Raw genomic sequence first — 9,325 nt, 5'->3', positions numbered from 1 at the left:
CTTCCCTGGTCCACTCAGATGTCAATGCCTTCAGCTTTCAGATTACCTTCACTTACCCTCTATATATCTTATATATACCTGGTTACTTACATGTCTCCCCCATTAGAATGCACACATCTTGAGGACAAGGATTGTTAGGGACTGGTTTTTTTTTAAACTTTTTTGTATCCCCAACACTCAGCACATTGTCTGACACATTGTATTCTTTCATTTGTTTGGATCTGTTTAACAGCATCTTGATTTCTCATGAAGTCATTAGCTTCCATTTTCTCCAATCTAATTCTGCAGCAATGATTCTCCTCATTGAGTTTTTGAGATTCTTTTTCCATCTGGCAAATTCGGCTTTTTAAGGCATTCTTCTCCTCATTGCCTTTTTGAGCCTCCTTTGCCATTTGAGTCAGTCTGTTTTTTAAGGTATTATTTTCCTCAGTCAGGCTGTTGACTCTCATTTCATAATTTTCTTGCATTGTTCTCATTTCTCTTCCCAATTTTTCCTCCACTTCTCTTATCTGCTTCTTAAGGTCCTCTATGGCCTGTAACCAGCTTGTATTTTCCTTTGAAGCTTTTGGTGCAGGAGTTCTGACTTCACTGTTTTCCTCCTGTTCCATGCCTTGCTCCTTCTTGTCCCCAAAATAGGAGTGTAATGTTGGAATCTTCTGTCTGCTTTGTTTCCTTTGCCTGCTCATTTTGCCACTGAATTGCTTGACTTTTGGGCTTTTTGCCACAGTAGGGCTCTGCCACCAGACAGGGGAGCTTTCCTCCGAAACGCTGGGGTTTTCTCAGCTGCCGGAGGTATTAGATGGGTGCCCTCTCTGAGGTCTCCACATGCTCTGGCAAGCTGGACACACACCCCAGAACATCCACCCTAGACTGCAATCCAGATCCAAGCAGGTTAAAGCAAGAGCGATTACCCCTCAGACTGGTGCTTTGTCCCCCTACACTCTGCAGGCCAAGAGCTGAAGCCGTCACCCGGTGCTGTGCTGTGCCAGCGTCTCAACGGATTTTCGCCCTGGGGGTAAAAGCCACGCACTCCCACTTACTGGTCCCAAAGTCCAGACTGTACTGACCTCTCACTTTGTCCTTTGTGTCTATGTGTTGATAAATCTGGAAACAGCCACAGCTGCTGCGGATCTGGAGTCCCTCTGGCTGGCGGCTGGTCAGGCCTGCCCTGGGGCTAAAGCCTCAGCATGGGGCTGGGCTCGGCTCCCAGAGCACTGTGCTGGATTCCTGCCGGCCTGCCGAGCTGTCCTCAGCGGGAGGTTAGCTTCTCTGTGTCATTTTGTGGGTTCTGCAGCTCCAAAGTTTGTTTAGAGTCCCCTTTTTAGATGGATTGAGGAGGGTGGAAGCTGGAGCTGCAGGAAGGTTGTGCTTCTACTCCCGCCATCTTGGCTCCGCCCCCTGTCTGACACATAGTAAATGCTAAATAAATGCTTGTTGATTCTTTATTCCTGTCACTTAGTCAAAAGCAGTTTTCTTTTATCTAGCAGGGAGTTCAGTAAACTTTCATAATTCTTCCACAAGATTATTTGAATTCTCCTTCATATTGCCAGTTTTGTGGGCAAATACCTGGAAGAGTTCCCACTTGCTAAGGATACTGATGTCCATGACTAAATTGACAATATAATGTTGACTAGGCTAGATGAGGCTAAGGTATCAGAAGCTCTAGATCAGCTGGTAGGTCATATAATACACACTTGGTGGAAGATCAACCCAAAAAAAAAAAACACCTCAGTCTTGCTCAATTAAGTTTCAGGGAATATACAGAACAAAGAAAACTGAAATGATTCTGGATGTAGTTCATAAGATAATACCTATTCCCCCAAAGTATGAAAAACGCAGGGGTTGACCAAACTCTTCAGATTCTGAAGAATTCATGCTTCTCACATGACTATTTAGATGGCTAGGATTTACTGAGTCAGTGCTTGCACAGGTTCTGGATAATGGACTAAGCTGTCACATTTTCCCAGTCACCAATAGAGTGATGCAGGGCTGTGTGCTCTCATGCTTTTTTAGCATGCTGCTTTCAGCAGTGTTGCTGAGCATCTTCAACAAAAATGAAAACAGCATCAAGACCCATTACTACACTGATGGTAAATTATTTAACTTGAAAAGGCTACGAGCCAAGATGAGAGTGGAGGGAAAGTTAGTGAATGACTTTTTGTTTGCAGATGACTGTGTACTCAATGCAGCCTCTGAGGCTGAGATGCAACAGAGCACGGATCAATTCACTGCTATTTGTGCTAATTTTGGCCTGACAATTGAACACCAAGAAAACAGAGGTTCTCTACGAGCCAGCACAACACCATCCATAAGTGGAATCATCAGTTAAAGCAAATGGAATAATTTTGAATGCTAGGGACAAGTTCACTTACCTGGACAGTATACTTTCCAGGGACATACACATAGACAATGAAATTGACACATGCATTGCCAAAACTAGCTCAGTGTTTGGAGGATTCAAATGAAAATGTGGGAGAGAAAAAGCATTAGGCTGCCTACAAAACGAAGGTCCACAGAACTGTTGTGCTGCATGTCTATGAAACCTGGACAGTTTAGAAGTGCCATACCAGGAAACTGAATCACTTCCATTTGAATTGTCTTAGGAAGATTCTGAAGATCACCTGGCAAGATAAGGTACCAGGAACTGGGGTTTTTTCTCTTAAAAAAAATCTTTTAGGGGCAATTGGGGTTGAGTGACTTGCCCAAGGTCACATGGCTAATAAGTGTTAAGTGTCTGAGGCCATATTTGAACTCATCTGACTCCAGGGCTGGTGCTCTATTCACTGTGCCACTAGCTGCCCCTTTTCATTACTTTATGAGGCAAGGGGGAAGGAAAAGAAGGAAAGGTACCTGCATGGTATGCTTTAGAACACACATTGTTAGTAGAAAAAAAATCCATTTTCCAGAATATGTGAGCTGAAAGTAATGCTCAAAAAGGACAAATCAAAGAATGCTGGGAAAAGAATGAAGTATGCACCTTGCAAATTGGCAATAATGACAAAAGATAAAAATGTTAAAAGTTAGAGAGGCTATGGGAAGACAGGTACATTAATGCACTATTGTTGAGCTATGAATTGTTCTAATTCCTTTAGAAATCGAAGTTATACTAAAAGAGTCAATAAACTGTCCATTCCCTTATACCTAGTGAAAGTAGTACTATGGATATGTCCCAGGGGGTCAAACATAGGAAAGGTCTCATACTTACACAAACATTTATAGTAGCATTTTTTAAAAAGCAATCGGGGTTAATTAACTTGCTCAAGGTTACATGACCAGTTATTTTTGTGTGGGTGCCGAGTATCTGAGGCTGGAACCAATCCCAGGTCTCCCAATTCTGGGACCGGCATTCTTACTCACTGCACCACCTGGCCGCCCCAATAGCATTTTTTTCAATAGCAAAAAAATTGCTTTCCATTTGGGGGAGGGAATAACTGAAAAAAATACAGCATATGAAAGTAATGGAATTTTGTTGCATCATAAGAAATGATGAATATGAAGAATTCAGAGAAACTTGGGATGATTTGTATGAACTGATACAAAACAAAGTAAATAGAAATATACCTATTTAAATAATGATCACAACAGCATAATAGACAACAACACTGAAAGGTTTCAGGACTTGGATCAATGCAATGACCAGTCATAAATTTCACGGGGGTGAAGACAAGATGGTGGAGTCAATGCAGGGACTCATCTGACCTTTCCCAAATTCTTCTCCAAACAGCTTTAAAATAATACCTCAAAACAAATTCTGGAGAAGCAGAACCAACAAAAAAAAAATAGGGTGAAATAATTTTCCAGCCCAAGACAGCTTAGAAGGTCAGCAGAAAAGGTCTATTCCACTGAGGTGAGAGTAGTATGCAATCCAGTGCAGGCTGAGCCCCAGAAAACTATCACTAGACCCTGGGACTTACTGAGTGGCAGTTTCTGGAGCTCTCAGTCCACAGACAGTATGGAGGGGGGGAAGGGGTCAAAAAACTGGTCAAAATGAGATTACCAAGGACCCTTTGCTGGTCACTGTTGAACTGCCCATACATGGTTCTGGTGAAGAGGAACACTAGCAGGACCATAGTCCCAGTACCAGGGCCAAAAAGAATGCATGTGGTTGCTCACAGATTAGAGCAAACACCAGGAAAGCAGTAACCATATCTCTCCTTAGATCATACCACTTTGGAAAAACTGAAAACTTGCAGACCTCCCAAAACTAGCTCTGAAAACAGCAGCAGGAAAAACCTGCAGATTGGGACAATGCTCCTTATGTTTCATGAAAAGAGCCCAACTTTAACATAAAGTTAAAAGTCAAGAAATAGACTGGAAAATGAGCAAGCAACAAAAAAGGAATCTGACCTTAGAAATTTACTATAGTGACTGGAAAGATCAAAAAACAAACTGAAAAGAAGATAAAGTCAAAACAGCTACATCCAAAGTCTCAAAGAAAAGGATGAATTGGTCTCAGACCCTCACCCCAAAGAATTCCTAGAAGAGCTCAAAAAGGCTTTTTAAAAATCAAAAAAGAGAGGTAGAAGAAAAACTGGGAAAAGAAATGAGAGTAATGTAAGAAAATTATGAGAAAAGAGTAGAGGACAAAAATAATGAAGAAAGCAACACCTTAAAAAACAAAAGACACCAAATGAATCCAATCCAATGAAGAGAATAACTCCTTAAAAAAGCAGAATTGGCCAAATGGAAAAAGAAGTACAAAAACTCATTAAAGAAAAAGAACTCCTTAAAAAGTAGAATTGGCCAAATTGTCAAAGAAAGAGAAGAAGAGAGGAAAAAATAGGATAGAAGGAAATACACTGTAATCATAATTTGAAAAAAACCTGCAGCAGGTTGCTCTGAAAAGGACCTATTTTTTCAACTACATAGAGAACTGTGTCAAATTTATGAGAATACAAGTCATTCCCCAATTGATAAATAGTCAATTGACATGAATAGTCAGTTTTAAAAGAAGAAATCAAAGTAATCTATGGTCATGAAAAAATGTTCTAAATCAGTATTGATTAGAGAAATTCAAATTAAAACTATATCCATATCCACATCCTATTCTAAGCTATCACCTCACATCTAACGGACTGGCTAAAATGACAGAAAAGGAATATAGCAAAGGTTGGAGGGGATGTGGAAAAATTTGGACACTAAAGAACTGTGGAGTTATAAATGATCCAACCACTCTAGAAAATAATTTGGAATTATGCCTAAAAGACAATCTAACTGTATGCCCTTTGATCCAGCAATACCACTACTAGGTCTGTATTCCAAAGAGATAAAACATAAACAAACAAAGAAAGAAAAGGACCTATATGTACAAAAATATTAATAGTAGCTCTTTTTGGGGTGGCAAAGAATTTGAAATTGAGGGGATACCCATCAGTTGAGGAATGGTTAAATAAGCCATTGTATACAATTGTCATGGAATATTATTGTGCCATAAGAAATGATGAGCAGGATGCTCATAAAAAAACCTCAGGAAAACCTGGAAAGACTTACAAGAATTGATGCAAAGTTAAATGAGCAGAACCAGTTACACATTATATACAGTAACAGCAATATTGTGCAATGATCATCTGTGAATAACTTAGCTATTCTCAGCAATACAGTAATCCAAGACAATTCTGAAGGACTTATGATGAAAAATGCTTTCCACCAAAGAATGAATTGACAGAGTCTGAATGCAGATCAAAGAATACTTTTTTTAACTTAATTTTTCTTGTTTTTTTTTCATCTATTTCTTTCACAACATGACTAATATGGAAATTTGTTTTGCATTACTGGACATGTATAACCTATATCAAATTAGTTGCCTTCTCAATGAGAGGTAAGAGAGGGAAGAAGGGGAAAAAGTGGAATACAAAATTTTTCAAAAACAAATGACAGAAAATTGTATATGATTGGAAAAAATAATTTTTTAAAAGTTACTTAATCAAACTCTCCCCCCCACCAAAAAACCCCAACAAATATAAATATCAGAGTACCTACAGAAAAGCATGCCTCTTGCCTCTCATCAGAGAAGTGCCAGAATATAAGTACAAAGTGAAGCATAAATTGTTAGACATCACTAATGTATTAATTTGTTTGTTATATATATGTAGGAGGTAGAATCATCAGAAAGTGACTATGATGATAAAAGAGAACATCAGTAAAATGTTAAGAAACAAAAATAAAGAAAAAAAAGGTTTCCATGAGAATAGCAACAGCAGGCAAAAGCTGCTTCAGGCAAACTACAGTCTCCTAAGCTGGGCTGAGAGCTGCAGTAACTAGGCTGGAATGATGGTAGTAGCAGCGACAGACAGGAATTCAAGAATTCTACCTGTCATGGGACCAGCAAACGCAGTTCTTTCAAGCTTTTGGAAATTCAGACAGACCTCAACCATTTTGAAAGGTAGAGATAAGAACTCACTCACCTAGCAATCACCTAGAACTGAAAGTTTTTTTCTTATTAGTTTATTGGAGGTGTTGACTTAACTAACCACTTCTATATTCATTACTAATATCTAAATACACATTCTATGCTAAAATGTTATTTGGAAGTCTCGAGTTGTTTGTAAGAATGAAATCTAGTACCTCTATTGTTATTGTTTGTCCTTCGTTTTCAAAAAGGACCAATAACATCACAAGGTGATGTCTTAACTAATGGGTGAATTGAATTTAAATAAGACAGAGTTACACAAAGTTGTCAGCCTGACTGTCTCTTTCAGTGTCATCAAAGGTCAGTGGCAAGACAAAAGTCAGAACAACTGATGATGAGGATGACACATGGGATGCAGTGAATGAAACTTGGCGTCTTGTCTTCAATGTCTGGCCAAGCTCTAAGCACAGCCTTCATGGCCATTGGAACATATTGTTCTCATCTGCCCATTCCCGCAGGGGAAGTTTTCATTCACATGATTGGAGTAGGCTCCCCATCCCTAACTCACTGAGACTTGTCAATTGCCCTTAACCTGGTTTAACCTGTCTGCCCAGACAGTTTACCAGGATGTGGTCACTGGACATGCTAGATTCTTGGAGTCACAGGTGAGAGTTGAATGCAAGGTGAACAACAAAAGTGTATAATCAGCCCCGAAAAGGGCTCAGCAAGACCTCACATCAGAGATGCTAGTCCTCCTTGAATACCTCATACATCCTAATGCCCCTAGAGGACACCTAAAAACCAATAAGATTATTATTTTTTCTAAGACAGAATCTCATTGGAGGCAAAAGTCATCATATTATTATATCTCCAAAACTAAAATATCTCTCCCTAATCCATAAATGAGTTAGAATAAATCAATCAGTAGAGTTTAGATAGATTCCAACAGTTTGATTATACCTAAGGAGAGACCAGGAGTTTTGGGTATAAGAGGAATTTGAGTTGCTCCCAAGCCATCTTGAATAATTCTCTCAAATGGTTCAAGATGAATAAAAGAATAGAAACAGAAAGAAGTCCACCTCCAATAAAGAAAACTATAAGATCTAAGGTACCTATAAAATTTGATTAGTGACAGTATTTGATACTAGACAATATTTGTATGCATGAGATAAGAGACCAAGGAATCATATGTTTGATAGGAACTTTTAAAACTTATTTAATCTATCCCTTTGTTGTCTGGCAAGATTATATAGAAGAAAAAAGGAAAGGCCCATGTGTACAAAAATATTTGTAGCAGCTTTTTTTGTAATAAAAAAGAACTGGAAACTAAGGGGTAAGACAGTCAATTAAGGAATTAGCTGAACAAATTAAGATATATGAAAATAATGAAATACTATTACACTGTTGTTGTGGCTGTCCTTTACTTTTGAAAAGGACCAGTGGCATGCATCACAAGGTGATGTCTTGACTTGTGAGTGAATTAGATTTGAGTGAGGCAGAGTTGCACAACATCATCTCATTCTCTCTTCCAGAAGTCTAGTGGCAAGACAAAAGTCAAGATGACCATCAGTGGCCTGGGACACAGTAGATAACTTTGGTGTCTTTGATGTCTGACCAAGTTCTAAGTGTTCCACAGCACCTGCTTCAGCCACATTCAAGGCTGTTGGAAAAAATTGTTCTCATCCATCCATTCCACTGGAGAAGTCTTCACATGCTTGGGATAGACATCTCCCAAACTCACTAATGCGTCTGAGGTCTTTCAATTACCTTTATGCCCTATAGAAATGATGAAAGGGAAAGTTTTGCTGAACCCTGAGAAAACTTCCATGGATTAATGCAGAACGAAGTGACATAATATAAAGTACAATTTATACAATAACAATGATGTAAAGAAAAATACCTTCGAAAGACTTAAGAGCTCTGATCAATGTAATTACCACCCAAGATTTCAGAGTATTGATAATGAGGCATTCTACTCACTTCCTGACATAGAAATGATTGACTCAATAAAGCAAATAAAACATGACATGGATGATGTGAGAATTTGTTTTGCTTGACTATGCATAGTTGTTTATAGGGTTTTTTTGTTTGCTTTGTTTTATTTTAGATTTATAGGTGGAGGAATCTGGGAAGAAGAGGTGGGCCAGTTTTGAAAAAAAAGAAAGAAAAGAGAGTCACAAAATATTTTTTTAATGCACAAAGGAAAAATAACAAATGTCAGAAGGAATCATATACAAGCAGGATAGATTTAAAAGTTTTAGGTTGAATATATTATATATTTTAAAACCAAAAGCATAAATCCACAAAAATCAACAGCATTTTGGTAAAATGATAAAATCCAAGAGGTAATGATAAAAAGGGAAAACATGCATAGATTCAATTACAAAATGCTTTTTAAAGAAATAAGGAACAATTTTAAAAGATGGAGGAATATTCAGTGATAATGGCTGGGCTGTACCAATATAATAAAAATGAAAATACTACTAAATTTAGCTTACAGTTTTAACCCTATGCCAATCAAATTATCAAATAATTTTGTTGCTTTGCATCTAGGGAATTTGCCCAGAGACAGAAAAGAAATGGAGGAAGGAAGGAAGTGGATTGTGTACTAGTGGAGAGAGGGGCCAGCACATGGTTCAAGGACACATGGAGGCCAAGAACAGAGAAAGAAGAGCAGGAGGAGGAACATGCAGGTCTGGGGACAGACTAAGTAGTTGGGCTCAGACTACAGAAAACAGACAAATGGGCCTTGGTGCTATAGATCTCAAGCTAAGGCAGGCAGTGTGATGGTCCTCCTGGAGGTCTGTCCATGTATCTGTTCTTCTGATTTCACTTGAGAGAATTTAAAAAAAAAAACAATTATGGGTTTTTTGGGAGACGGGGGTAGTAGGCTTCCAGAGAGCACCAACATTGGGTCTGGAGCCGAAAAAGGGAGAGAGAGAGAGAGAGAGAGAGAGAGAGAGAGAGAGAGAGAGA

The sequence above is a fragment of the Petaurus breviceps genome, unplaced genomic scaffold (assembly GCF_028583685.1).
Source record: "Petaurus breviceps papuanus isolate PSGF00001 unplaced genomic scaffold, PetGlider_PUasm1.0 91133, whole genome shotgun sequence".
NCBI lineage: Eukaryota > Metazoa > Chordata > Mammalia > Diprotodontia > Petauridae > Petaurus > Petaurus breviceps.
Note: the sequence above shows the minus strand (reverse complement) of the source record.